Source organism: Sus scrofa, chromosome 3, assembly GCF_054392235.1.
Source record: "Sus scrofa isolate SSC_HxYL_T2T_F1_AM1 chromosome 3, Sscrofa_HxYL_maternal_Yorkshire_Landrace_v2.0, whole genome shotgun sequence".
Taxonomy (NCBI): domain Eukaryota; kingdom Metazoa; phylum Chordata; class Mammalia; order Artiodactyla; family Suidae; genus Sus; species Sus scrofa.
The window spans coordinates 12,136,843-12,162,727 of NC_139385.1; the positions used below are offsets into that span (position 1 = coordinate 12,136,843).

Here is a 25,885-nt window from a genome sequence, read left to right on the forward strand (position 1 = left end):
TAGGGGTCCAACTGGAGCTGTAGCTGCTGGCCTATGCCAGAGCCACAGCAATGTGGGATCCGAGCCATGACTGCAACCTACACCACAGCTCACGGCAATGCCGGATCCTTAACCCACTGAGCAAGGTCAGGGATCGAACCCACAACCTCATGGTTCCTAGTGGGATTCGTTAACCACTGAGCCACGATAGGAACTCCAAATTAAGTTTTTTTTTTTTTTGCTTTTTAGGGCCTCACCCATGGCAAATGGAGGTTCCCAGGCTAGGGGTCGAATCTGAGCTACAGCTGCCAGCCTACATCACAGACATAGCAATGCCAAATCCTTAACCCACTGAGCGAGGCCAGGGATCGAACCCACAACCTCGTGGTTCCTAGTTGGATTCATTTCCACTGCACCACGACGGGAACTCTTGTAGACTTTTTGATGTTGACCATTCTGACCAGTGGGAAGTGGGAGAATAGGCAGATATTAAAATTTACATAAACATTATAAATCCTTGGGAATAAAACAGGTACTTACATATGGATAGTCAGGTAGATCAACAGAACAGAATAGAAAGTTTGGACATAGATCCAAGTACATGAAATGATTTAGTAAGTGATAAAGGAGGAATTTCAAATCAGTTGAGGAAAAAATGGATCAACCCCAAAGGAACAATGCTTGATCCATAAGTTGGGTTGTGACCACTGGGTGGCCATCTGGGGGGGAAAAAAAGCTGGATCTGTACCTCATGTCTACACTAGGATAAATTCCCAATGAATTAAAGATCTAAAAGTAAAATATGAAAGTATAATACTCTTAGAAGAAATCCTGAGAGAAGTATGTGAATTAGTGAGAATAGTGCTGGGGCTCCATAGATAATCCTTATTATTGCTGTTGTAGTTTAGATCTTCTTGCTGTTATTGCTATGATTATTAATATTAACACATACAAGTGCCAGATGGATCAAGCACACATAGAGTTACATCCTTCCTGTAACTCTGCTTTTCATAAACTCGTGCTGCTTTCCCCCAAATAAGAAATCATAAGAAGAGAAGCAGCTCTGCTTGGAGTAAGAATTTTTCAAGAAAGTGTTCAGGGCAGGATGGAGCCTGCTTCAATGGACCTTATACAGTCCTAGGGGAGAAAAGCAGATATGTTCTCAAAAAGCCTTTTTTTCCACTCAGCTTCATTGGTTGCCTGCTGTGATGCTGCATAGCGTCTTTGGGCAAGAAAAAGCATCACTGATGACTCGGGGCGGGGACATCAACATGATGTTCCCGTCTGAGCTCAAAAGGTTATTTAAGCCTCATGCTTAGATTTTGGGAAGATGCTCACAGGCTTGGAAGGTAGTAAAGGATAGAGAGGAGAGGGCTTATTTGTGTCAGAGCTAATCTTGGGTTATGTAACAAATTCTTAGGAACATTATAAATACAATTTTTAAGTGAACAAAATTGCTCCCTTGCATTTCATCAAAAGTAAAAAAAACTTCTGGTCTTTCAAAAACAGTGTTATGAGAAGGAAACGATAAGCTACAGACTGGAGAAAATGTATCTGATAGTGCACTTGTGTCCAGAAGAGACACTTCATCAAAGATGTATGGGTGGCACCTAAACACATGAAAGGATCCTCAAAATCATTTGTCACTAAGGAAATGCAAATTAGAACCCCAGCGAGATACTCCGGCATGCCTATGTGAGGGGCTAAAATCATAGCAGGCTGACCATCCCAAGTACAGGTGAGGAACTCATTGTCATACCCAGCTGGTGGGGATGTAAATGATACAGCCACTTTGGAAAAGAGTTGGGTAGTTTCTTCAAAAGTTAGACATACACATCCACTATGTAATCCAGCCAGTCTATTTCTAATATTTGCCAAGGAGAAAAAAATGCACTTTTCTAGGCAGGGACTTGAACAGGAAATTTCCTGGTAGTTTTATTTGTAACAGGCAAAAACGGGAAACAACCCAACTGTTCATCAGCAGGCCAGTGGGTAAATGGACTGTGGTGTGTCCATACAATGGGATACTACCCAACAGTAAAAAGGAACGAACAATAGATACACGCAGCAACATGGATCAATCTTAAAATAACTGCGTTGTGTGAAAGAAGCCAGACAAAAACATCTCTCATATGATTCCATGTTTATAAAACTCGTGAAGATGCAAACTAACCAATATGGATGGAAAGGTTAGTGGTGGCCTACAGTGGGGGCAGGAAGGCAGGATTCCCAAGAAGCACAAAGAGAGAGTTCCCTTTGTGGCTCAGCAGTTAAAGAACCCGACTAGGATCCATGAGGTTGCAGGTTCAGTCCTTGGCCTCACTTGGTGGATTAAGTATCCACCATTGCCATGAGCTGTGGTGTAGGTCAAAGATGTGGCTTGGATCCTGCATTGCTGAGGTTGGCGCCTGAAGCTTCTATTCGACCCCTAGCCTAGGAAGTTTCATATGCTGGGGGTATGGCCTTAAAAAAAGCAAAAACAAACCCAAAACAAAACCACAAAACACAAACTTTTGAGGGTGATGATATGTTCATCTTGGTGAATGTGGAATGTGTGGTGGTTTCATGTGTCCATGTGCCAAAACTGATCAAATTGTACAATTTTTTTTTTTTTTTGCTTTTTAGGGCCACACCCATGGCATATGGAGGTTCCCAGGCTAGGGGTTGAATCGGAGCTTTAGCCGCCAGCCTACACCACAGCCACAGCTCACGGTAACGCCTTAACCCACTGAGCGAGGCCAGAGATCAAACCTGCATCCTCATGCAAATTAAAACCACAGCAAGATACTCCTAGTAGGGTTCGTTAACCACTGAGCCATGAAAGGAACTCCAAGTTGTACAATTTAAATACACACATCTTATTGTGTGTAAATTATATCATAATCACACTGTTAAAAATTAATTAATGACTAAGGAAAAAAAGATATACATTTATTGAGAGGGGGAAGTTCTTGAAGAGAGAAGAGATTTAGCAGAAATGGAAATTTATTTTCTCATGATTTTGGAGGCTGGAAATCTGAGACAAGATCGGCAGGGCTGGTTTCTCCTGGGGACATTCCCTTTAGCGTTTAGACGGCTGCCTTCTCCATCTAGATGGCCGTGTCTTTTCATGGTCTGCCCTCTAGGTATGTCTGTGCCCTTACCTCCTCTTCTTACAGGGATACCAGTCATACTGGCTTAGCACCCATGCCAATGACCTCATTTTAAGTTAACTACCTCTTTAAAGATTCTACCTCCGGAGTTCCTGCTGTGGCGCACTGGGTTAATGATCTGGCTTGTCTCTGTGGAGGCCGTGGTTCGATCCCCTGGCTGGTGAAGTGGGTTAAGGATCCAGCATTGCTGCAGCTGGGGCATCGATGGGGCTCGCATTCAATCCCTAGCCTGGGAACTTCCACATGCTGCAGGTGTGGCTGAATAAGAAAGAAAAAAAAGATTTTACCCCCAAATATTGTCTCATCTGAGGTACTAGGGATTGAACTTAAAAAAAATTTTTTTTGATTGTAAATTGGTGCAACCACTGTGGAAAACAGTATGGAGATTCCTCAGAAAACTAAAAATAGAACTACCATTTGATCCAGCAATCCCACTCCTGGGCATCTACCCAGAGAAAACCATGACTTGCAAAGACACAGATATTCTGATGTTCATTGCAGCACCATTTGCAATAGCCAAGACATGGAAATAACCTAAATGTCCATCGACAGAGGAGTGGATCAAGAAGAGGTGGTACATATACACAATGGAATATTACTCAGCCATTAAAAGGAGCGAAATACCAGCATTTTTAGCAACATATATGGACCTAGGAATTATCACGCTAAGTGAAGTCAGCCATATAATGAGACACCAACATCAAATGCTTTCACTGACATGTGGAATCTGAAAAAAGGCCAGAATGAACTTCTTTGCAGACCAGATGCTGACTCACAGACATTGAAAAACTTACGGTCCCCGGAGGAGACAGTTTGGGGGTTGGGGGGATGTGCTTGGGTTGTGGGATGGAAATCCTGTGAAATCAGATTATTATGATCATTATACAACTACAGATGTGATAAATTCATTTGAGTAATAAAAAAAAAATTTTTTTTGGGGGGGGGACACAAATCAGCCCGTAGCATGATGCATATGATAAAGCAACAGTGTCTCACATGGCGAGGAAACTCATCTTGCAATGAAGCACATAAGGATTCCAGCTTCTTTATTCCTTCGTGGTTGTGGACCATCAGCCAAGTTGCTTAAACCACTCACAAACCTTTCCGTTTCCTTCTCTGAAACTGACGGGCACTTTAGGGTTCTTGCCTGGCCGCTGGCTTGTGGCTCTGTGGGCAAATGGGATGGTAGAGTTCTGTAATGAATGGGCAGTGCCCACCCTGGGAACAGGTACCGTCAGACCTCTGCTTTAGTGAGAAACACCCTCCCATAATGACTCCCTCCATCAGCTGGTGTATCTGGTGCCTTACTTCCCAGAGCATCCTATGCAATGGAGCAAAATGTATATCTGCAGCCTCGCTGTGAAGACTGCAGAAGACAAAGTGTGGAAGATAAAAATGCTCAGCACGTAATAGATTCCTGGTCCATGGCAGCTTTTCCTCCTATCAATGAGAAAGTCAGCCTTTGACCCTTTGGAGAAAGCACCCTCCTGTTTTCTGAGAGCTCTGCTAATCCCTAAAACGGAACATTTCGATGCAGCTTCCAAATGTCCTTGTGGCAGGATGGTTATTTTTCTTCCCTAACTAGTAGCAGGTGTTTGGCTGTGGCCATTAAAAGCCATTCCATGCTCCCCTGACAAACGAGTTTTTTATTTAGTGGTGTAGGATCAATAATGCGGTATCTCATGCGTGCTATTAAAATGGAAAATGTCTGCTGGGCTGACAATCGTATTATCGATATGTACTGAGCAATAAATTATGTGAAACAAAATGGAGCAACCGGCCTTACAAAAGGCCTATCTGGGGCCCGGCTGGCTTTGTTACAGCTGCAGCCGTGGCTTCTCAGGGCTGCATTTGGAAAAGCCCTCGACGCTGCCCAGGCAGCTTTTTCCATCTGAAGTGGCTGCTGGAAGGCTGGCTCATCTCTTCATAGCGACTCAAGACCTGCTTGGAATAAACTCTTTTCCTCCCCTTTTCAATTTGACCCCAATTGAGTATTTTCTCATCTGCCTGCAGTGTCTGTCCCCATCCCAGACCCTTCAGCGAGGCTGACTGTCCCCTTGTCACAGTTTCCGTGCCCAGTGAGATGGCATTGTGGTCCCCAGGCCTGTTCACATTAGGCATCCTGGACCCATTCTTTGTTCTCACCTTCACTCCTCACCCCGACTTGGTCTGACACTCACCTGGCTCCTGACCAATGGAACTGGCCTGTTTCTGGCCTCTGATGGTGGATAAGTTTTCCCCAGGGTCCTCGTTTGGATGTAGTCTGTACTCACTTCCTGTCTGTCCATGGTTGATTGTTGAGTAAGCAGCCCACTTTCATCCATTGTCAGCCTTCCCCCCAGTGGGAGTCAGGCGTCTCAACCACACTAACTCCCTTTTCAGGATTTGTTTTTTAAATTTTTAAAAATTGTGGTTGATTTATAATGTTCCTTCATCCAGCAGGATGACCCAGTCATACATGTATGTACATTTTTTTTGTACTACTTTCCATCATGTTCTAATCCAGGAGATTGGACATAGTTCTCTGTGCTGTATAGTAGGACCCCATTGCTCATCCATTCGAAATGGACACAGAGAGCAGACTTATGGTTGCCAGAGGGGAGGGAAGGGAGTGGGAAGGACAGGGAGTGTGAGGTTAATAGATGCAAACTGTTACGTCAAGACTTCTGTTTTCATTATTACTGTTCCCATAGACAGTCACTCTTGGATGCCGTCCCTTCTGGGTATTGAGTGTCAAGCTGGAACCTCAGCTTCTTGGGAGGAAGTGAAGAGGAAGAGGCTTGGGGATCAGGCAGGTGAGAGGCTGGGAAACTGACCTGGATGTGGAGTTGACCCTCAAGGCGTAAGTCAGGCATGGTACCAGTTCCAGCTGGGAAATGTGGGTTGATACCAAATGGGGGCGAAGTTGATATTTGAGGTAGAATATTATGGTGACTGCCCCATACAGAAGGTCTTAGTCAAATAGATAGTGGATCCTCTGCCAACCCAGTCCACTTTCTGCAGGGTACAGCAAGCAGAAGGATCTGAAAGAAATCCAGCACCCATAGGAATAATTCCAGTAAGTTGTCACCAGTATTCCCTGGCGTTCATCACCCACAGGAGCCTTACTTACTTTTCTCTCCCATTCTGCCCCTCCCCACCTCCACCCCCACCTCCAGTAACCAGGGGTTCTACCACGAAATAGGGCTTAATGTCTCCTATTCATTCCCTAAGCGTTGAAAGGGATAATTGGGAGGTAATTGCATTACTGCACAGTTTGTAGTTAACCTTCTATTTTGGCTCTTAACATGCGTCTCTTTGCTCCAGGAGTACATTAAGGGTAATTATAGGCAATTCCCTGCCAGATCCAGAAAAGGGGTTTGCATTGAGCACAGGAACCCACAAGGAAGGGAGGGTTAATGTGCTAAACTTGAAGCATGTCCAAGAAGGTAAATGAATTAAGGTCAACCTGACATGAACTTTGGCCATGCAGAGCTGGGAAAATTAGTGTCAGATAAAAGTCCTTTCTTGAGATTTACGACCTCCTAACAAAGCTCAGAGGAATTGCCGTCCATTTGTTTATTCAACCAAAAACTGGAGTTTCTTCTCTCTGCTGGGCTTTGAGTAGGGGGCAAGGTAGTGTTGAGATGGTTTTTTTGGCACTTGGCACAGACTGACATTTGTCAAGACACCGCCCAGATAGGTCTGTGGGTTCAAATGTGATGTCCTTTAACCTTGAGCAGCACACTCCAAGGTGAGTGAGCAGGACAAGTCAGTTATCTTTGGTAATTGTGCACAAGCCTCTAGATGAGTGAACTTTTATGTGCCAAATGCAAAATAACCAAGAGGAAATCCTAAGTATGAAGCTCAGGAGGCTACTAGAGCTGCAGCAGGCTTCCAATCACCAGCCCCAACTCAGTTTTAATTAGCACAGGCTCTCAGGTCAAATGGCTCAGCTGCCCTGTGCCTCAGTTTCTTCACTTGTATCATAAGTGAGCTGGACCTGGTCACTTCTGTCACTAGTGTGTTTTGGTTTGAGGAGTCTGTATTTTATCTTCCTCCTGCTTAATGTTAGGTCAAAAGGTCTTAAAAAAATGCTTTCCAGATATGGATATTGTTGAAACATTGTCTTACAGTTCTGTCTACCTATGACTATTCAAAAAATGCATCTGGAAACTTTAAATTTCTGGCTGTCCAGAGGCAAACAAAGAATGGATATTTCTTTATAGATCAACAAGATTCACTTCTGATTCTTTCTATTTCCATCATGGATCAACCTGAGAGGGTTTTCTTTTTCTTATCCTCATCCCTCCCCTCTTAAAAGAAAGCTTGGCCAGCAGGGCAAATTTTTGAGCGTCGAGTTTCATTGACTGTATGGTTTCTTTGTAGAAACAGCCCTGGTAGTTGCTCAAGGATTCCAGACAATATTGATGAGGATTAATGATGCTGTAAATAGGTGTTTAAAATAAATAAAAAGGATGAAAACAGGGATTAGGGAGAAACTACAGTGGGTTAATAAATTAGGTGTTCAGCTATAAGTTCCTACAAGATTATTTTAGCAATTAACAGGAAACATTTTGTCACAAACAAAATAAATCTGCAATCAGAAAATAATTTGCAATCAGCTTTGCAAGTAAAATAGTGTACTTTCCCGTCAGTCGAAGGTGTTGGGAGAATTAAATGATCAAGTCAAGAGCGATGCTTTCTGAAGGTAACCGGTTAGAAGCAATTATCCTGGCAATTAGTCAACTCTGAAGCGGCAACGGGGGAGGCATTTCAAAGAAAGCATTTGCTTGGAAAGGAGCTGTCCAACTGCATGGGGACCAGAAATACCTGGTGGTCCCTTCCTGGGAGTCAGCAACTGTGTTCCTAGAAAAGGCTCTGCCAGCCATGGAAGAGGCTGTCCCCCTCATCAGGGACATGACCCCCCAGCCACCCCACACAAGTGGCTCTGAGCAAACAAGTAACAAGCCCCTCAAATATTTCCGAGGATCGTGGTCTTTGTGCACACCTAGATTTCTTTGGAGCCCAAAATGAGGGGTGAAAGTGCTTTCTGTAGATGATCAGTCATTCAAGCAATTAGCAGTCCACCTAGAAGAGACTGTTAATAGGCAGGTTATCAATATGTTGCCTAAGTTTTATGGCAGACCTTAAAGCCTCCGTTCAGTCTTAATGAGTGTATTTTAAGCAGTGACTTTCCCCACCTTCCTCTGGCAATAAAATGGAAAAATACACATTAAGAAGGACAGACAGACTCTCACTGTACTCACAGGGCCTTCTAATCTCCCCACAAAAGGCAGGAACTGTCCAGATTTGCACAATTTGTGTACTAAAGGCAGGAAGATTCTACAGCAAGTCCTCAGTGTCCCTCTATCTCAGCCAGCTGGTTGCTACTCATGCATTATCCAGCATTTTCCCACCTATTTTTCTCCCCTTAAATATTTATAAAACTTGCACAGGCTGCAAAGATCCAAGAAATAAAATAGAATTATCTTAATAAAGAAAAGGTTGGAATGTGTCATTCTGATTTAGAAAGCCCATTTCATGGTGTGTGTTGGAACAAGAAATAATTAATTTGAAAAGTCCTTGATCTCTGACTGCAGTTGCATTAATGATATTATAGCATTAAGTATAATAGTATTTCACCTTCATTATCCTTGTGTTCATTCCGAGCCCTGGTAAGAACTGTGTCCGTGGCTGGAGATGATTAAAGTATAAAAGATTGAAACTGAAAGGGGTAATTTTGTGAAGCTGGCTATTTACTCTGGATCCTAGCCACTTCTGAACTCCGATATCTCGTTGTCTTTCTCTCTGCCTATTCATGTTGAAAGAGTTTGGCTAATTCATTTTCATTATTCACCAGCTTGCTTTCTTTCACAGTTCTGAGTTTTTATGTTTTACTCACAGTCAAGTAAAAGCAGTGTTCTGAACTGAATATTTGACATCTTCCCAACGTTGGGATGTTGAAATCCTAACCCTCCATGTGACGGTATTTGGAGGTCGGGGGGCTTTGGGAGGTGATTAGGTCATGAGGGTGGAGCTCTCCTGAATGGGACCCCAGAGAGCTCTGTGTCTCATTCTACCACGTGAGGATATAAGAAGCTGGTCATCTGGAACCCGGAAGAGAGATCTCACCAGAACCTGGCAATACTGGCATCCTGATTCTGGGCTTCCTGCCTCCAGAACAGTGAGAAATAACTTTCTGTGGTTTATAAGCCACCCAGTCTGTGGCAGTTTGTCATGGCAGCCTGAACTAAGCCATCGGGCTTGTCAGTGGCTGGTGGGCTGCATTTCTTTACTCTGCCTACTTTTGTTGACTTTGGGGAAGATGGGCAAGATCGGTGTCAGCTGGGGAAGCCCAGATCATGACCGTGGTTGTGGGCAGGTGCTGACCTCCCTGACCAGCTCTGCATGTGCTGTGAGCCTGTGGGTGAACCCTGCCTCCTTTGCTTACGGGCCACTCTTCCGGAAACTGCTATGACCCTCTAACTGCTCTCTGATTTTCTTTCACAACCGAGGACACCCCTCCCACCACTAGGGGCGTCACTCAAGACCTCTGGGCAGTTTTTGGGCACTTCCTTTTCACCCCTCATACTTTGTTCTTGGATTGGGCTGCCTCATTGTGCCCAGGGGTCACCTTATGCGTGATGTCCTACAGGACATTCTGTGTGTGTGTGTGTGTATATATATATATATGTGTATATATATATATATATATATATGCAAAGCCCTTGTTTTTGGCTCTGATTCTGCTAGATTTTTGTTGTTGATTCTCATGGTTTTTCCTTATAAGATTTTTTAACTTGAGGTATAGTTGGTTTACAATGTTGCATTAGTTTCTGGTGTACAGCAAAGTGACTCAGTTCTTTTTCAGATTGTTTTCCATTCTTTTTAGGTTATTACAAAATATCGAATGTAGTTCTCTGTGCTATAGAGTAGGTCCTTATTGTTTATTTTATATACAGTATCATTTAAATTTTTTTTATTAAAAAATTTTTTTATTATTATTATCATTATTTTTAATTGTTATTTCCCCAAGACAATTTTTTTTTCTACTGTACAGCATGGTAACCCAGTTACACATACATGTACACATTCTATTTCGCACAGTGTCATGCTCCATCCTAAGTGATTAGACATGGTTCCCAGTGCTACACAGCAGGATCGCATTGCTAATCCATTCCAAAGGCAATAGTTTGTATCTGTTAACCCCAAGCTCCCTAACCCCCACTTCCTCCCCCTCCCCCGTGACAACCACAAGTCTATTCTCCAAGTCCATGATTTTCTTTTCTGTGGAAAGGTTCATTTGTGCCTTACATTAGATTCCAGATATAAGTGATATTGTATGGTATTTGTCTTTCTCTTTCTGACTTATTTCACTCAGGATGAGAGTCTCCAGTTCCATCCATGTTGCTGCAAATGGTGTTATGTCATTCTTTTTTATGGCTGAGTAGCATTCCATTGTGTATATATACCACATCTTCCTAATCCAATCGTCTGTCGATGGACATTTAGGTTGTTTCCATGTCTTGGCTATTGTGAATAGAGCTGCAATGAACATGCAAGTGCATGTGTCTTTTTAAAGGAAAGTTTTGTCTGGATATATGCCAAGAGTGGGATTGCTGGGTCATATGGTAGTTCTCTGTATAGATTTCTAATGTATCTCCATACTGATATCCATAGTGGTTGTACCAGCTTACATTCCCACTAACAGTGCAGCAGGGTTCCCTTTTCTCCACAGCCCCTCCAGCACTTGTTATTTGTGGATTTATTAATGATGGCCATTCTGACTGGTGTGAGGTGGTATCTCATGGTAGTTTTGATTTGCATTTCTCTACTAATCAGGGATGTTGAGCATTTTTTTCATGTGCTTGTTGGCCATATGTACATCTTCCTTGGAAAAATGTCTATTCAGTTCTTTTGCCCATTTTTCCATTGGGTTGTTGGCTTTTTTGCTGTTGTATAAGTTGTTCGTGTATTTTAGAGATTAAGCCGTTGCATCATTTGAAACTATTTTCTCCCATTCTGTAAGTTGTATTTTTGTTTTCTTTTTGGTTTCCTTTGCTGTGCAAAAGTTTGTCAGTTTGATTAGGTCCCATTGGATTATTTTTGCTCTAATTTCTATTGCTTTGGGAGACTGACCTGAGAGAATATTCATAAGGTTGATGCCAGAGAATGTTTTGCCTGTGTTCTCTTCCAGGAGTTTGATGGTGTCTTGTCTTATCTTTAAGTATTTAAACCATTTTTGAGTTTATTTTTGTGCATGCTGTGAGGGTGTGTTGAGTTTCATTGATTTGCAGGTTTCCCAGCAATGCTTGCTGAAAAGACTGTCTTTTCCCCATTTTATGTTCTTGCCTCCCTTGTCAAAGATTAATTGACCACAGGTGTCTGGGTTTATTTTTGGGTTCTCTATTCTGTTCCATTGGTCTATATGTCTGTTTTGGTACCAATACCACACTGTCTTGATGACCGTGGCTTTGTAATATTGCCTGAAGTCTAGGAGAGTGATGCCTCCTGCTTGGTTTTTGTTCCTCAGGATTGTTTTGGCAATTCTGGGTGTTTTGTGGTTCCATATAAATTTTTGGATTGTTTGTTCTAGTTCTGTGAAAAATGTCATGGGTAATTTGATAGGGATTGCATTGAATCTGTAGATTGCTTTGGGTATTATGGCCATTTTTACAATATTAAATTTTCCCACCCAGGAGCATGGATTATCTTTCCATTTCTTTACATCTTCTTTAATTTCCTTGATTAATGTTTTATAGCTCTCAGCATATAAATCCTTTACTTCCTTGGTCAGGTGTATTCCTAGGTATTTGATTTTTTGAGGTGCAATTTTAAAAGATATTGTATTTTTGTATTCCTTTTCTAATATTTCACTGTTAGTATACAGAAATGCGACTGATTTCTGAATGTTAATCTTATATCCTGCTACTTTGCTGCATTTGTTGACCAGTTCAAGTAGTTTTTGGGGTGAGTCCTTAGGGTTTTCTATATATAGTATCATGTCATCTGCATACAGTGACAGTTTTACCTTTTCTCTTCCAATTTGGATACCTTTTATTTCTTTTGTTTGTCTGATTGCTGTGGCTAGGACTTCCAGTACTATGTTGAGTAACAGTGGTGAGAGTAGGCTTCCTTGTCTTGTTCCAGATTTTAGGGGGAAGGCTTTCAGCTTTTCTCCATTGAGTATTATTGTTGCTGTGGGTTTGTCATAAATGGCTTTTACTATGTTAAGGTATGTTCCCTCTGTAGCCACTTTGGTAAGAGTTTTTATCATGAATGGATGTTGGACTTTGTCAAGTGCTTTTTCCACATCTATTGAGATGATTATATGGTTTTTGACTTTTCTTTTGTTAATGTGGTGTATGACGTTGATTGATTTCTGTATGTCAAACCATCCTTGTGAATCTGGGATGTACCCCACCTGGTCATGGTGTATGATCTTTCTTATATGTTGTTGGATGTGGTTGGCTAAAATTTTGTTGAGAATTTTTGCGTCTATATTCATCAAATATATTGGCCTATAGTTTTCTTTTTTTGGTGGTATCTTTATCTGGTTTTGGAATTAGGGTGATGGTGGTGTCATCAAATGTCTTTGGGAGTGTTCCTTCTTCAACCTTTTGAAAAAGTTTAAGGAGGATGGGTATACGTTCGTCTTTGTATGTTTGGTGGAATTTTCCTGTGAAGCCATCTGGTCCAGGACTTTTATTTGTAGTGAGTGTTTTTATGACATATTCAATTTTATTTCTAGTGATTGGTCTGTTCAGTTGATCTATTTCTTCTTGATTCAGTTTTGGCAGGCTGTGAGTCTCTAGAAAGTTGTCTGTTTCTTCTAGGTTGTCAAGTTTGTTGGCATACAATTGTTCATAGTATTCTCTCATGGTTTTTTGTGTTTCTGTAGTATCTGTTTTGACTTCTTTTTCATTTCTTATTTTGTTTATTTGGGTTTTTTCTCTCCTCTTGGTGAGTCTGGCCAGAGGTTTGTCAATTTTGTTTACCTTTTCAAAGAACCAACTCTTGGTTTTATTGGTTTCTTCTATTGTTTTTTTTAATCTCTATTTTATTGATTTCCTCTCTGATCTTTATGATTTCCTTTCTAATACTGACTTTGGGTTTTGTTCTTCTTTTTCTAATTCATTTAGGTGGTGGGTTTGTCAATTTGAGATTTTTTTCTTCTTTTTTGAAGAAGGCCTGTATTGCTATGAATTTCCCTCTGAGCACTGCTTTTGCAGCATTCCATAGATTTTGAGTGGTTGTGTCTTCATTAGCATTTGTCTTGAGGTATTTTTAAACTTTCTTCTTGATTTCCTTTTTGACCCATTGGTTTTTTTAGTAGCATGTTGTTTAGTCTCCACGTAGTCAGTTTTTTCTCATTTCTTTTCCTGTGGTTGATTTGTAGTTTCATGCCATTGTGGTCAGAGAAGATACTTGAAATAATTTCTACATTTTTAAATTTGTTGAGTTTAGCTTTGTGTCCCAGTATGTGATCAATTCTTGAGAATGTTCCATGTGCACGTAGGAAGAATGTATATTCTGATTTTTTTGCATGTAATGTCCTGAAAATGTTGATTAAGTATAACTTTTCTATTGTGTCATTTAGGATCTTTGTTGCCTTTTTGATTTTCTGTCTAGAGGATCTGTCCATTGTTGTGAGTGGGATGTTAAAGTCTCCTACTATGATTGTATTCCCATCGATTTCTCCTTTTATGTCTGTTAGTATTTGTTGGAGGTATCTGGGTGCACCTATATTAGGGGCATATATATTGATGATTGTAATATCCTCTTCTTGAATGGATGCTTTAACCATTAAATAGTGTCCTTTTTTGTCTTTCTTTATGGCCTTGATTTTAAAGCCTATTTTGTCTGATGTGATTCCAACTCCTGCTTTCCTGTCTTGTCCGTTGGAATGAAATATCTTTTCCCATCCCCTCACTTTCATTCTATATGTGTCCTTTGCTCTAAGGTGAGTTTCTTGTAGGCAGCAGATTGAAGGTTTTTGCTTCTTTAATCCAGTCTGCCACTCTGTGTCTTTTGATTGGAGCATTTAGTCCATTGACATTTAAGGTGATTATCGACAGATATGTATTTATTGCCATTTTAAAGCTTGTTTTCTAGTTGATTCTATGTTTCTCGTCTTTTCTTTTTTGGGTTGGATGGTTTCCATTTATCTTATGCATGAGTACTTTTCAGTTTTTGTGAATGTAATGTTTAGTTTTGATTTGTGATTGCCCTGTTTTTTAAGCATGTTAAGCCCTTCCTGTATCTGCTTGCTTTTTCCCGATAGTCATATAGGCTCAAACACATCATTAAAATAAAAAAAAGAATCTATATTTTCTTACTTTCCTTCCCCACATTGTATGATTTTGATGTCTCTCTCTCTCTCTTTTAAAACATCTTCATGTTTAGATCTCTATTCTGGCTTACTTATGTGACTGCTTTCCAATGTGGTTTCCTTCATCCTAATTCTTCTTTTTCTCTTTTTTCTGTCTCTCTTTTTTTAATTTAGAGAAGCCTTTTCAGTATTTCTTTTAGAATGGGTTTAGCATTGCTGAATTCTTTTAGCTTTTGTTCGTTGGAGAAATTCTTTATTTCCCCTTCTACTTTAAATTATATTCTTGCTGGATAGAGTATTCTAGGTTGCACATTTTTTCCTTTCAACACTTTAAATATATCTTGCCACTCCCTTCTGGCCTGTAGTGTTTCTGTAGAGAAATCAGCTGATAGACTTAGGGGGGTTCCCTTATAATTAACGCTTTGCTTTTCTCTTGCTGCCTTTAGAATCCTCTCTTTAACTTTTGCCGTTTTTATTATAATATGTCTTGTTGTGGGCCTGTTTGGGTTCAGCTTGTTTGGGGCCCTCTGTGCTTCCTGTTTCTTGATATCAGTATGCTTTAGATTTGAAAAGTTTTCAGCCATAATTTCTTCAAATATATTTTCAATCCCCTTTTATTCTTCCTTTCCTTCTGGAATTCCTATTATGCATAGCTTGGCCTGCTTTATATTATCCCATAGGTCTCTTATATTGCTTTCATTTTTTTTTTGGTTTGGTTTTCTGTCTTCTGTCCTGATTGGGTGATTTCCATTATTTTATCTTCCACGTCACTAATTCGTTCCTCTGCATTATTCACTCTGCTCTTTATTGCCTTAAGCTGACTTTGTATCTCTGCAAATGAATTTTCTAGTTTTTCTTGGCTCCTCCTCATATTTTCTAGTTCCTTTCTAAAGGAATCTGCATTACTGTTAATATCCTCTTTTAATTCCTCCAGTATTTTCAATACCTCCCTTTTGAACTCAATGTCTGTCAGACTACAGAGGTCTGTTTCATTGTTGACTGCTTTAGGTGAATTCTCCTGTTCCTTTGATTGGGAGTGGTTTCTGTGCTGCTTCATCTTGCTTCTGTTTTTCTTTTTCTGTGAGTTTGGGGAAGCCAAACTGTAGTCTTGTAAGGCTACTTCTATGCAAGAATACCCCTTTGTAATTTTTGGGGGGTTACTATTTATTTTTGGTGTGGGAGTTTCAATATTTGCTGTCTCTTTCTTTGGTGTGAGCAGGCGGTCATTCCCAAGATGCTCAGTGTGTCTTAAGGGAGAAGGAGGCAGTGGGTAGGGCCAGCAGTCAGTGCCTGGTCTTTGGGCTCTCAATAGCAGCAAGGACCTGCAGGAAGGTGGCACAGGCTACTCCTAGTTGCAGGGCCTTGGGAAGTGGTAATAAGCTCTAGGCAGATCTTCAATGTGACCAGCGCATTTGGCAGTAGCAACAGCAGAGTGTGTGAGTTCCCAGGGTAGTGAGAGCAACAACAGCTTGTGTTTGACTGCAGTGCCCTCCTCTGAGGTGATTGAAACCACAGGTGATGCCTATTCAGGGAGCCCTATTGGGAGCAGGTCATGACCATCTCTAGAGTCAGCGATAACTGCAGTGGTTTGCCCCCGCCACCTGTAGACCATGCATGAAGCAACCTGTCTCAGCCCACAAATGAGGTGTTGTAAAGGGTGCTCCTAGTTGCAGGATCCTGAGACGTGACAGAGATCAGGCATGTGGGTACTGCCTGGAACGTCTGGCAATGGCAACAGCAGGGCGGGTGTGTTCCCGGGGGTGTGAGAGCACCAACAGGTGGTGTTCAGTCACAATGCCTTCCTCTGTTGTGCCCTTTAGGTGAATGGGGCTGCAAGTGATTTTTGTTCAGGTATCTCCAATGGCAGTGGGCCATGCCTACCTCTGGAATCAGGTATCTGCGGTGGTTTGTCCCTGCCGCCTGCAGACCATGCAAGAAGCACCCTGTCCCACTTAGCCCTCACAGGAGGTACTGCACCAGTTGCTTCTAGTTGTAGGGTCTTGGGACGGGACAGTGACCAAGTGCCTGGCCATCACCCAGAGCATTTGGCAGTGGCAGCTGCAGGGTGGGTGTGTTCCCAGGGGAGTGAGAGCAACAGTTTTTGGTACTTGGTTGCAGTGCCCTCTTTTTTTCTTTTTTGCCAACCCCTGAGGTGACTGGGGTCACTGGTGGAGCCTGCTCACAGGCCCCCAGTGGTGGCAGGCCATGCCTCCCTCTGGCCTCTGAGATGACAGCTGTAGTCTGTCTCTGCCACATGTAGATCATGCAAGAGGCCCCACGTTGCACTTAGCCCCCTGATGCCCTTAGCCCACACAATAGGTGCCTGGCCACCAATAGCCTGCACAAGAAGCGCCTAATCTCCCCTAAACAAGCAAGAGGCTTCTAGCTGCCCGAAGCCTCCGCAGAGCTGCCCCGCCCTCTAAGCCCACAGGCATGCGCATGCTCAGGTGCAGGGAGTTTCCTCTGGCACCGGCCCCTCCTCCTCTCCCCTCCCCCACAATGGCGCCTTTCCTCTCCTGTGGTCCAGACCTTCTCCGGGGTTCCCTCCTCCATGCCATTCTCCTCCTTAGCCCGTGGCGCACTGCTCCTTAGCCCCTCGTGCCATCTCCAGTCCTCTCCCCTGGACTGGCCTCCTGAGCCTGAGTCTCAGCGCCCAGCCCCTGCCCGAGCGTCTCAGGCTGTGGCGTCTGGGCCTGTGGTTCACATGGTCTGTGTGGCTCTTGCTCTGCTTTGCTGTTCTTAGTCCAGCTGCTGTGTTGTCTCGGCGACTTTGAGGTCCCTCCGACTCAGCCGATCTTTCATCATCAGTCAGGTGGCTTCCCAGGAGGTGGGTTCCTTTTCTCCTTCACAGCTGCCTCTCGGGAATGCTAGGCCCGGCCTGATTCCTTTTGTGTCTCTTTTTTTCTTTTGTTCTACCCAGTTACGTCGAGTTTCTTGCCCTTTTTGGAGGTTTAAATTTTTCTGCCAGCATTCAGTAGATGTTCTGTGCAAGTCATTTTACACGGAGATGTGGTTTTTTTTTTTTTGATGTGTTTGTGGGAGAAGATGAGCGCAAGGTCTTATTCCTCTGCCATCTTGCTCCGCCTCTTCTACAGTGTCATTTTTTATTCTAATGAAAGCTTCCACTTGCCTGTGGATGTTACAAGCCTTGCTTGACACAGGGTTTCCGCCAACCTTCAATTTGTAAGGAACACAGTATCTGCAAAGTGCAGTAAAACGAGGTCTGCCTGTACCCTTTGCCAGAGACATTTTACTCATTATTTTATCCTGTCTTTCAAATAGGTTTTATCTCCTTTTTAGAGAAAAATAACTATAATTCAGAGGGATACAGAGACTTTCCCATGGCTACTTAATTGACCGTTGGCAGAACCAGAATTCAAACTGAAGTCTGTCTCATTCTGCAGCCCATCCTATGCCTTTTGCCTCTGAACCGAGGGTTAGCAATGTTGTCTGAAAAAGCATCAGAACATGATTATTCTAGTCTTGATAGGCCATGCAATCTCTAGAGTAACTTCTCAACGCTGCCTTGTAGCCTGGAAGCTGCTGTAGACAATATGTGAACAAATAGGCATGGATGTACTCCAATAAAACATTACTGATGAAAACAGGCAGAGGGTTGGCGTCGCAGGCTGTGGTTTGGATGACCTCTACTCTATGCTATCTTCCTTTAGGGGGTTTGGCCCATTCCACGCGGGGGACTTTAGCTAGAAAGACAGGCGTGTAGTAAGGCATGGGTGTGTGGGAGGGCCTGATGTATTCAAGAGATGGAAAATAATTTGATGAGACAGAAGCAGATGGTGTTAATGTGAGGTCTGGGAATAGACGAGGCAGGAAATGCCGAAAATGGAATTGGGGCTCAGGTCATATTTACCTGCTTGTTGAGCAAATCTCTACCATGTGGCAGGCCCTTTGCTGGACTCTGGAAGCCCCCAGGAGAGGGAGTGAAGACCGGACTTGTCTTTGAAAGAGGGGACAATTTGGAAGGGAGAGAGAGAGATGTGGAGAAAAATGATATCAGAGGAGGGATGGGCAGAGAGTGGAATCACTGAGGTTCTAAGTCCTACATGGGGCACTAAATTGAAGTCCCATCCAGAGGGTATCCTCACCAGTGGTCCTTCCAAAGCTCATACAGCATCAAGGATTGCTGGTTGAGCAGAGAATCAGAATCAATGAAGTTGACATGCGCCAGTATCTTGCTTAAGAATTTCCTAAATGTGGACATGAGCGTTTGGACACTGAAGCTGGTCTGACTGTTTGAAAGAGTTAATGCCTCCCACTTGGAAGGAAAAAAACAACCATGTGGTGACAAAGAATTTGTTCTCTTCTTTGGGTGGCAGCCACGGGATTCCTCGCCAATTAGTAGCATCTGGTCCTCATAGAAGATGCATCCCTGGCTGAGCTGGCAGGTACCTCTGGATGTGACACTCTGTGAAGTTCCTGATGGGCCATCTGTGATGTCTTTCCTTCCCAGATACCTCAGTCCTCTCTCCCCCTCCAACCAGTCTGCCTCTCATTTGAAATATTTTTAAACACTTAGAACTGAGAGCAGGACTAGCTCTAGTTCTTTTTTTTTTTTTTTTTTAGAGATGCCAAGTTGGTTTTTTTTCCCCCCAATTTTAATAAAAGGAAACAGTGTTGAGGACTTACTCTTTGTTGGGCCCTATGTTCAATATTTCACTGAATGAAATTTTTTTATGGGCATCATCTCATTTAATTCTCAAAACAACTGTGGGAGCCTGATTACAAGGGCAATTGTTATTCCAATTCACAAATGAGGAACCCACATCTCAGAAAGGCTGCTTTGCTTGACGAATGTCACACAGTCTCTAACTGCTGAACCCAGGGTTCTGACCCCGTGTTGTCATCTTGCAGGATCTAAAATTCCCATCAAATAGAAGTCAGTGTTTAAATGTGACATTTCAGAGAGGAGGAAAATTAGTTTTCTGCTTCTGGGTAAAATTAGGGCCCCGTCATTCCGAGGAATCTCTTCTTGATGAACATTTTCATAATAACACACATAGAATAATATTTACCTTTGTCAATTATTTCACAGTTTTTTTTTCCCAAACTTCTATTTTATCTCACCCCATCCTGTTTCACAGTTTTAAAGATGCTCTTGCAGATATGATAGGATATTAAGAGACTAGGTTTGCTCAAGGACCTACAAATCTAGTCTTTCACAGACTCACATTCTAGCCTCCTCCTTTTAGCACGGCAGAACTCTCTCCTTGGAACTCTTGCATGCTTGCTGTTCTCAGAAATCCTGGCCCTCCACTTCCCTTCCATCTAAGACCAGTTAACCAGTCTGTTTTCCAAATGGACCCTGCTGAGAGGGGAGGAAGGGAATGAGGCTCAACTTGCAGTTCAGAGGCATCATCTTCATTCACTGGGAAAGCAGAGGCTTGGATTTTTAATGGAAAATAGAGAATCTACAGATGAAGCCTTCAGTTTCTTGTCAAAGGCCCAGATTGAGAAATTTAGAGTTACTCATCTTGCGGTCTTTTATTTTAAGTAACAGTGGGATAAAACAGGCCATAGTAGCAACCGAGGACTCCACTTACTTCCTAAATTGGTGATACATCTGGCTACTTCACCCCCTTTCAATTTCAAATGCAATTTGTCCGAAGCCTCCAATTTCAATCACATAGTTCTTCCTTAAATGAAATAATAGGCTTCCCATGGAAAGACAAAGGGCTGTACATACGTGTGTGTGTGTGTGTCTGTGTGTGTAGTGGTGGTGACTGTAGATTGGGGATGATGAGAAGAGATGCATTCCAACTCATGACTGAATTTATTTATTTATTTATTTATTTATTTAGTCTTTTTTTCATTTCTTGGGCTGCTCCCGCGGCATATGGAGGTTCCCAGGCTAGGGGTCGAATCAGAGCTGTAGCTGCCAGCCTACGCCAGAGCCACAGCAACGCGGGATCCGAGCCGCATCTGCGACCTACACCACAGCTCACAGCAACGCCGGATCATTAACCCACTGAGCAAGGGCAGGGATCGAACCTGCAACTTCATGGTTCCTAGTCGGATTCGTTAACCACTGCGCCACGACAGGAACTCCTCATGACTGAATTTAAAGCTCTCTCATTTCTACCAGGGATTTGGGAATTGGTGAAATGGTGAGCAGTCCTGCTGGGCCTGACCTCCATGATTTCAGACAGAGACAGAGGCATAGGGAAGCCAGGATCTTCTAAAGCTGAGCAGTTCTGGGCAGACCTAAGCTTCCCTCTCTCCATTCTGGCCTGAGGCCCCATCCCATAACCCATCATGCATCTCCTGAGCCAGTACCTTGGCCTCCAAGCTGATGCCTGCATGTAGAATCACCCTCTCCACCTTACTCCCAATCATCTTCCGTGGGTTTTCCCAACACACAAATCTGCTTCACTTACTCCTCTGCTCAGAAACATTCACAGGCTGCCCGTTGCCACTGAATGTGATCAAGACTCTTTGGGTTAACATTTAAACCCCCTTATAGGGCATCCACAACGAAAGTGTGTCCTCTGCCCCACTCCCAATGGGTTCCTCATTCTTCCAGAATGTGGCTCTCTCACTCCCCAATGTGCCCTTTGCTCTCTTATCTCTGACATTTGTTTACTGTGTTCCCACCCCTGAAGTGTTTTATTCCTTCCTCATCCCACCCAGTCATGCTTAATGGGTATAATGTTCTGTGTCTAGAATGGCAAAGCATAACATTGTTAAGGGTTGGAAGGATTCTTTGAAGTTGGGAGATTTAATTTCTATGGAAATGCTATTTTCTTATTTCTAAGTCTCCTTCTGCATCTTCCTGCTCACACATTGCTTTCCCTGGAAACTTATAACCCTCTTGGCAAGTTGTAGATGCTCATTTGTATGTGCAATAAATTAAAGCATGAATACAGGTGGGAGCAGAGGGAAAGTGATCTTTTTGTTTTATTTTGTTCATGGTTATAGAGGTACAGTCTCTAAGGACTTTTTTTTTTTTCCAGAGCCAGAGATGAACTAGTCCAACCTCAGACTGAGAGAGAGGTTAGGCGATTTGGTCAAAGTTACATGGAAAGTTAGTGCCTGAAGTAGGTCTAGAACACAGCATTCCTGAGTGCCAACCTTTTCGTTTGCTGATGCATGGCTTTGTTACTGAACTCTAGTTTGGCTACTCATCACTCAAGAATCCACAGAGCAAGACAAGTGTTAGGTAAAAGGAGAGAAGCTTTATTGAGGAAGCTGGCAATCCTAGGGAGAAGGTGGACTCATGTCCCAAAGAATCAACTCTCCATTCCCCAGATTTTGTTCAAAAATTATATAGGCAAAAGAGGAAGGGTGCTGAGGAGAGGGTTGCAGGATGTGTGATCAGCTCATGGAGTGCTTCTAATTGGTTGGTGGTGAGATAACTGGGAGTCAATTTCATCATCCTTCTGGTTCCAGCTGCTCTGAGGTCTGTGTGCTTGTGGGCATCATACAGTTAACTTCTTTTACCCAGTGGGCGTTTCAGTATATGAAAAACAGCTCAAAGGACATGACTCAGAGTATTATCTGTAGCCCTTGAGGAGGAACTAAACTTAACTTTGTTGAATGGCTAAACAATTGTTATTTTGTCTTGCTTGACTATTTTCCTTTTTTTCTGAATTTTATCACTTCTCTGATTAAATTTATTCTTTGGAACTCAGGGTAGGCCTAGGAGTCTAAATTTTTCACATTTTGGGGGCCACGTCCATGGCATGTGAAAGTTCCAGGACCAGGGGTTGAACCCATGCCACAGCAGTGACCCAAGCCACAGCAGTGATGCCAGATCCTTAACTTACTGAACTGTCAGGGAATCCCAAGGCTAAAGTTTTCTACACACAAGAGGCAGGCCGAGGACTGGGGTGGGGGATTTGTCTTAGGAAGGCCCTGCTCAGTTATAGCTTCTGTCATTTACATCAGCTTTTCAATTGTATCTGTCACATCCATGGGGCCATTTCAGGCAGCAAAGACTGGCTGGCCATGTGCTGATTCTTCTTCTTACCCCATGGCTCCTTGATAAGATAATGGCCTTAACTCTCATTCCCACAGACCCTGACTGGGTGATGATTATGTGGGGTCCTCAAAGTAAGAAACATACAGTCTGGGCCCCAAAGGAACTTCAGACTGGCATAGAGAGAAAACAAGAGGAACACAGAGCACAAAACAGCTGATTCTTGTGTGGGCGGAGGCGAGAGGTCCTCCCTGTGGAGTAGGCACTTGAATTGAGTCTGGAAATAGTACTTTTCAAGAGGAGGGTGGGGTTGAGTAGAGTCATCCCCATTGACAGATAGTCATGGCCATTGGCAGACAAGGCCCAGTGGCATGAAAGGTCATGGGGTGTTTGGGTTAACAGGAAAGAGGGCCACATGCCTGGGGCAGGGACTTGGGAAGGGGTGAGAGAGGGTTGTCAGGGTCAGCTTACCTAGGGCAACGTATGCTAAGTTAAGGAGAGGGTGCTGTGTCCTGTGTGACTGGGGGAGGTATGAGTGTGCTCAGGCTGCTATAACAAAGTCCCACAGACTGAGTGGCTTAAACAACAGAAGTTTGTTTTCTTATAGTTCTGGAGTTTTAGAAGTCCAAGATCAGGATATCAGCAGGGTTGGTTTCTTCCAAGGTCTTTCTCCTTGGCTTTCAGTTGGCCATCTTGTCCCTGTGTCTTCACAGGGGACTAATCTCCTCTTCCTATAAGGACACCTGCCCTCTTGGATTAGGGCCCACTTAATGACCTCATTTTAACTTAATCACCCTTAAAAGACCCTGTCTCCAAATACTGTTACATTCTGAGATAAGGATGGTCAAGATTTTATTCCATGAACTTTTTTTTGGGGGGGAGGGCAACACAACTCAGTCCATAATAAGGGACAAATGGAGGTTTTATAAGGATTCATTTGAAACACTCCACTCTTATTTTCTTGGCCTGTGCTATGTTCTAAATGGCATTAATCCTTCCTCTGAAGGGCCTCTAAATATAGATGCCATCTGCTGCCAGTGCAATATGTTATCACTGATCCCCCGCTTAACAGTGGCATCCTTACAAGCAAGGAGGAAAGGCTGCAGTAAATCCAAGGGGAGGCATGCCCCACTGTGTGGGTCTCAGCCAATGAGGAGCCAGAGAAAAACCTGAGGGGCGGGTCTGACTGCAGAGCCTCCCAGATAATGGAAGGAAGCCAGGATTCCAAGCTTCTGTGAGTCTTGCATAGGCAGGCATTTGCCTAATGCTCATTGACTCAGAAAGAGGGGCTCCCCACCCCCTTCCTCCAAGGGCCCAGCCTGAGCATGAAATGGTGATGGAAATTTTTGCTCATTAAAAAAAAAAAACAAAACGTACCTTCTTACAGAGCAAAGTGGCACCTGCCAGCCCTGGTTGATGGCATCTCCGCCTTGATTAAAGGGAACACTCATCATGTGGAAGTGCACTCTGCCTTCCGAAGTAGTTTGCTCAGATGACATCTTCCTGGAGCCCTTTTTCTGCTGCCCCTCTGCTGGCTGGTTTGCTCCTGCACTCCTGCTGTGAAAGACAGTTTGGCCCTCCCATTAATTACTTTTAAAGTTCTAGATTTCATTTAGGGAGTTAATTACTTTTTGCCATATTGCCCCCGTTAAAGACGTTTTCATTATTAAGTCAATTTGTTAGAATTGAAGAGCCTTGCCAAGATGGAAGAATTATTGTCCAAGGAGCCTCCCTCTCTCGCTCTCATCTCTTCCTGCTTTGAGGTAACAGTAGGAAGCTTTATTTTAGATGTATGTATGTATGTATATATCTTAGGGCCACACCTGTGGCATGTGGGAGTTCCTGAGCTAGGGGTCACATTGGAGCTTCAGCTATGGCTTATGCCACAGCCACAGCTACACCAGATCTGAGCCACATCTATGACCTACCCCCCAGGTTGCAGTAATGCTGGATCCTTAACCCACAGAGCAAGCCAGGGATAAAACCTGCATCCTCATGGACACTGTGTCAGGTTCTTAACCCACTGAGCCACAGTGGGAACTCCCATTTCAGATTTTAAATGTTCATTTAGCACATATTTATGCATCACTTACTCTGTGCCCAGGACTGAGCGCGGCTGCAGAGGATGCAAAAGTAGAGGCGATGACATGTGACTCGTGTCTTCAAGGGGGTCAGGATCTAGCAGAGAAGAAACAGTTGAGATGTAATTTGATTATTCAATGATTATCAAATAATTATATGCAACTATTAAATAATTCCAATCATCTATGGAAGTACTATAGAGTGGGCGTGCAGAAAGCATTATTGGAACACAGAAGAGGCAGAGGGTGTGATTAATTGGGGAAGACTTTGGAGGGAGTATGAAAGTTTACATACAACTTGTTGGGTGCGCACGTGTTTCCCAGATAAGAGGGGAAGGGTATTCGTTTCTTAGGACTGTCATAACAAAGCGCCACAGACGTAATGGCTTAAAGAACAGAAACTTATTTTTTAGTAGTTCTGGAGGCTACAGGTCAGAGATCAAGCATATCCTCAGCGTCTTGCTCCTTCTGAAGGGTCTAGAGAAGGATCCACCCCAGGCTTCTCTCCTAGCTTCTAACAGTTCTTGGCCTGTGGTGAGCCCAACTCTTAATCGTCACATGCTGTTCCTGCTGTATTTCCAAATCATCAGCCCTCAATTCTGTTCAATCTGCATGTCTGCATTTCCCTGTTCCGTGAGGACCCCAGTCATGTTGGGTTACAGCCTGTCCCAGTGACCTCATGTTAACTTGGTTAGTTCTATAAAGACCCTATTTTCAAACGCAGTCATATTCTAAGGTGTGGGGATTAGGGCTTCAGCATATGAATTTTTAGGGTCCACAGCTGGACCTATACTAATATAAAAGGCTGCACAAGGGCATGGGGCTCTGAAAGGATCAGCCTATTTGGGGAACATAAACACTGTTCCAGAGCTAAATCACAGGGGACTTCAGGCTGGGCACATGTGGGATTTCTCTAAAGAAGCATTCACGACTGTTAAGTGAGTCCTTATCATTTTAAAAAATAATTGTTATTTATTATTTCCAGTTTTATTTGTATATTCACACACACACACACACACAAACACACATTTTGCACGATACCTACATGCAATCATTCATATGTTAAAAAAAAAAACCAACCTCTTGCCCCCTTTCTTCTTGCTGTTCTCACTCGCTGCTTCCCCTATGCAGGCATATCAGTTCTTCCCCACCCCACCTCTGCCTCCACCCATGTATCTCTCCCACACCCCCACGTTACTATATATTGGTATACCCCATATAGTGGTATTTCCCTAATTCTATACAGGTGTTTACACATGTGTCTTTCTTTTTTTTTTTTGGTCATTTATTGGGCCGCTCCCGTGGCATATGGAGGTTCCCAGGCTAGGGGTCTAATCGGAGCTGTACCCACCGGCCTACGCCAGAGCCACAGCAACACGGGATCCGAGCCGCGTCTGCAACCTACACCACAGCTCACGGCAAC

General features: G+C 43.2%; 1 long non-coding RNA gene across 1 annotated transcript in view; it reads left to right on the top strand.

The window, feature by feature from the left end:
* The window catches only part of LOC102157744 (uncharacterized), a 312,356-nt gene that overhangs the window by 10,693 nt on the left and 275,778 nt on the right, over positions 1–25,885 (top strand). The window contains exon 2 of the long non-coding RNA XR_014840344.1: positions 5,825–5,926. This is a non-coding gene — a long non-coding RNA (uncharacterized LOC102157744). The remainder of the gene's footprint in view (positions 1–5,824; positions 5,927–25,885) is intronic.